The sequence below is a fragment of the Nomascus leucogenys genome, chromosome 16 (assembly GCF_006542625.1).
Source record: "Nomascus leucogenys isolate Asia chromosome 16, Asia_NLE_v1, whole genome shotgun sequence".
Lineage (NCBI taxonomy): Eukaryota > Metazoa > Chordata > Mammalia > Primates > Hylobatidae > Nomascus > Nomascus leucogenys.
Window position 1 is genome coordinate 55455730 of NC_044396.1, and position 5274 is coordinate 55461003.

A 5274-nucleotide genomic window follows, 5' to 3' on the forward strand; every position below is an offset into this window, starting at 1 on the left:
CTAAATAGCCAATACTCCAGGAACTTAAAGACATACTGAGTCTAGGAAAAGAATCTGAGCATTGTGAGAATCTGAGCCTAAGTTTCATCTGAGGAATTAGCAAGAGATAACAAACTGCTTGTGGAAATGACTAACCAGAAAATCCAGTGTGTCAGTGACATTCTCCAGACACACACAAGGCTTCTTAGTAAGAGGGGCCCCACACATGATCCTCCAAAGAGAAAAAAAGCACATTCCATCAAGAGTATTGTAGAATCCTGGGGAGACAGGAAGCAAACATAATATGGACAATCCACTGAGTAAGCGGGGAAGTTTGCAAAGTTTCTTGGATTTTGCATAAAATATTTATAAAAATCTTCTCTGGAACATTCCATTGCAACCACAAATAAGCTGGGGCTACTTACCTAAAAACAGAGCTGGGTTCTGTGATTAGCTTTTGTGTGCTAGAAAAACTACTGGTACATGAAGAGAGTGGGTATCGTGGGTTAACATCTATGCATGGCTCTTGATGATACATCCTTCGAACCTGGGGACTTATTTCCCATGGTGCTTTATCCTAAGCCCAACTCCTGGCGGTCTCTCATTTCCAAAAGATAACTAGAGCTGAAAAGACTGGTAGGAGGTTGGATAAACAAGCCAAAGACTTTGTTGTGGTTGACAGGAAAGGGAAAATGGTAAGAGGGTCACTGCTGAGTAAGACTATGTTCTGTGGCAGACACTCTTGTGTGCTCAGCAATCAATCACCACACCACCACTCACCCTTCTTTTTTGCTATAAAACCCAAATGTTGTTCATTATCCTCTAGGTGGCCATGTCCTTCAGGGGAGACACTGTCTCTTTCTAGCCTCATGGGGTTAATATCCCTTGCCAAGTGACTTGATCCAGGAAACAGGCATGTGAGACAATCTTGGCCAGTGAGACCTGGAGGGAAGCCTGCAGGGAGGACTCTGGGAAGAATTTTCCCACTCTTGAAAGGGAACACACAAAGGACCCTTTCATGTGTGGGAAGGTCAGGAAGGAGGAAATGCATGCTGTGCACAAAGGCTAACGGCAAGGAGACGGACAGGAGAAGAACAGCACCAGGGTGCCAAGAAAATCAACGAACTCCAAAGCCCAAGAGATCACCGAAGATTCAGGAGACGATGCCGTGCCAAAGTCTCAGGCTTAGGAACAGAATCAATAGTCCAAGAATCTGGGAAGACCAACAGGTGCTTCACAGGGTGACATTTACTTCTGATCTCATACTAGGGATATTTGTTCTCCGTTGTGAGTTTAATTCCATTGCACAGGTGTGTGTGGGCTCAGCTGCGTGTGTGAGGTAAAGGAGAATCTGAGTTATTCCCACGTGGGTGGATCTTGATCACAGCACAGACTAAGGTTCTGCTCCTATCACAGGGCCCTCTCCCTGTTTTTCTCCTACTTCTCTGGCCTCTTCAGTGGAGCTCTTTCCTTCTTCTGCCCATCTCATAGTCATCTGTTCTCAAAATATGGCCCGGGAACCCTTGGGTGTCCCTTGGGCACTTTCAGGGAGAATGTGACAATTAAAACTATTTTCATAATAATACCAAGGTGTTATTTGCTATTTTCACTCTCCTCCTCTTACACATCCGATAGTAGAATTTCCAAGAAATATGATGTGACTTTTTTTTGTTTTGAAAATACAGCTTTTTAAATTAAAACCTGTTATTTATTCTAACAGATAATGGGTTAATTACTGCTATCTTAAAATGAACTAAAAAATAATTTTTAAACTTCTCAGTTTCAAATTCTATTGCATGGTTCCTTGATTAGCACCATCAGAGCTTATTAGAAATGCAGAATCTTGAGCCAGGTGCAGTGACATGCACCTGCAGTCCCAGCGACTGGGGAGGCTGAGGCAAGAGGATCACTTAAGCCCTGGAGTTTGTGGCTGTAGTCTGCTATGATTGCAACTGTGAATAGTCACTGCACTCCAACCTGGCAACATATCTATACCTTGTTTCTTAAAATAAAAAAATAAATAAATAAATGCAGATTCTTGGGCCCCTTCCCAGAACTATTAACTCAGAAACCCTGGAGGTGGGGCCCAGCAATCCTGTTTCACAAGCCCTCTGGGGGATGCTCATGCACATGGAAGTTTAAGAACCTCTGCTGTCATACACTGGTCCCCAAACATTTCTCCAAGGTGACCAGAAATACATTCCCAAGTCTTCTGAACACAAGTCCCCAAGAGGCAGTGGCTCCCACATGGGTTATGCACCTGTGTTAGGATACTAGAGCTGTCATAACAAAATACCTCAGACTGGGTGGCTTAAACAACAGAAATTTCTTTCCTACAGTTCTGGATGCTCAAACTCTGAGATGAAGATATCTGTAGGTTTGGTGTTACCTGAAGCCTCTCTCCTTGGCTTGCAGGCGACTGCTTTCTCCCTGGAGCATCACATGGTTTTTTCTCTGTGCAGGTGCATCTCTGGTGTTTCTCTGTGTGTCCAAAGTTCCTCTTCTTATAAGAACACCAGTCATATTGGACTAGGTGCACCCTAATGACCTCATTTTAACTGAATCATCGCTTTAAAGGCCCCATCTCCAAATACAATCATGCGCTGAGGTTCTGGGGGTTAGAGTTTTAACATATCCACATTTGAGGAGACACAATTAAGCCCATAACAGCGTCTAACTGTTAATAACTTTATTTACACTATTGGTGGGGGAGCATCTAAGAAAGCTGGTAGGCTCTAGAAACTGAGGCTTCAGAAACATCCTGCTCAGAAATTGCTCTCCTGTCTAGTCACAGAGTACTTACGTTTACTGTTTGACTTGTTAAAATGCAAATATTCCTAGGAAGCATTCACTGAAACACCAACTACTTTCCCCATATAATCATGTTGCCTTCTCTCTGGCTGAGATTAGGTCTAAGGAACTAGGAATTCAGGCCCGATGTGAGCTGTAAAGTACAACAAAGTCAGTAATCCTTGATGGCAATTTGGAGATGGGTGGAGAGACACAGACGCTATGGAGGGGATCCCTGGGGGAAGGTGGGAAAACCTCTGTGGGTCTATCTGGGTTCATTGCTTAGATCACTGTGGAGCAGGAGAAAGCAAAGTGGTGAAGGGCAGTTGGCTTGGATTTTCTGATTGTTTCTGCGGAAGGGGAAGGAGAGTGAGAGCAGGCACATAATGAACGGTTACAATAGGCATTCAGAAGGAGAGGTCGAAGGGAAAGTGAGTGTTACGTACAGTGATGGCCCCTACTATCATTGGCGGGGTCAATTAATCACCCTGCTGCCAGATTCTAAAACTGATGGGAAGAAAATGTCAGTTTATTAATGGTAAAGCAGGCTTATACAATGCAGCTGGACAAAAGCCAGCCCCCTGAAGCACCTGCTGCTCCCAAACATTGCTGCAAACCCAGCCTCGATATGTCAGATAATTGGCCAAACCCACTGGAAATGATGGTGACAGGAGCCCAATAAATAGGCCCAAATCTTCACCATCTGCTCTGCCTCTTCATCACAGTCCTTCCCCATGGACAGACTACTAGATTGCCTTTCTTGCTTCTCCATCTCCTTTCTCCACAAAAGATGCTTGAACCAGGCCCTGCATGTCTCCAAGCACCATAGTTCTAGGATAGAGTTGAACATTACATAACATGTGCATTTCCAGACAAGAACTAGGCCCTGAAGCCCAAAGGTTTTTTGTTGTCATTGTTGCTGTTTTTGAGATGGAGTTTTGCTCTTGTTGCTCAGGCTGGAGTGCAGTGGCACGATCTCAGCTCACCGCAACCTCTGCCTCCCAGGTTCAAGCAATTCTCCTGCCTCAGCGCCCAAAATAGCTGGGATTACAGGCGTGCGCCACCATGCCCGGCTAATTTTGTATTTTTAGTAGAGATGGGGTTTCTCCATGTTGGTCAGGCTGGTCTTGAACTCCTGACCTCACGTGATCCACCCTCCTGGGCCTCCCAAAGTGCTGGGATTACAGGAATGAGCCACCATGCCTGGCCGAAGCCCAAAGGTTTTCACCACCCATTCTGAGCTCTCAGTACTCATTGCTATTGCATCTGTAAACACATTTACTAAACTTCCCTCATCCTACAACTATAACATAATTTGCACATTGGTTTGTATCCATACTAAAATGCCACACTTCCATATTCAGGTATCCACCCTCTAGGATGAGGCATAAGAAATAAGTCAAGCTGCTGAGCCTCAGTGTACCTTCCGGCCCTGTCTTCCTCAGCTACCCTGCTTGACTTGGTGGTCATCTCCATGTTGATGAGTCCTCCACCAAGCTTCAGAACTGTCTTTCCAGCTGCCTATAGGACAGCTTTCTCAGGTGTTCCTCAGGCACCGTCAACCAAAAAGGTCCAAGATTGCATTTGTTTATTTATGCGCTGAAAATTGTTCCTTTTGCTATACTTTATATCCCAGTTTATGATCACAATCCATGGATTGTCCCCTAAGCTAGAAATCTAGAGAGGGGAGAAGAATCATTGCGGTTTTCTCACTCTGGTTGCATTTCCTAGATTTTTCTCACCACCCAGCTCAGTTCCTTGTCATCTCTAACCTCTACTAGTGGGCCCCAATCTCTTTTCTCCCAAGAAACAAATATTCATGCATCATCACAGCAGATGTGTGCAGGGCACTCTATGGCCATCAACATGCAGCACTAATGAAACAGGCTTCAGATCCTGGGCAGTTTCCAGGCCCTGCAGGAACCAGAGACCATCCTCAGACTGATCAGACACAGCACTGTGGCTGAGAGCCACTGGCTTGCATGACAGCAATAGCTTTCTAAATGATCTTCCTGGATACAGGGTGGCTCCCTCAAGTCCTGCCTCTCCATGCAGCCAAAAGTTTCTGCCTAAACAAACCTGACCAGGCCAGTCCTAGTTATCAACCACCCAAAACTTCCAACAGACTCCAGGACAAAACCAGTCAGGGCTTCCCAGGGAACACAGGGCTCACCATGCACTGACCCCTGCTACCCCCTCCAGCCTCATTTCTGGACACTCTCTGCCTTGCACCATAAGCTCTGGCAACCCCAGCTGTACAGCTTCTTGAATTTGGGGCTGTTCCCTGCCATTCCTCATACTGCCACCTTAACCAAATGCCCTTCTTTCATTACTCTCCATGTTGATTCCCCCAAATCCCAGTATCTGCCCTTTGCCTGGCTAACTCCAACCTGCTGTTTATAATGGCCAGGTATTACCTCCTCCAGGAAGCCTTCCATGGCCTCTTCCTCTCTTCGATTTCCCCATCTCGGGCAACCTATACTCACTTTTACCATGGCACCAATC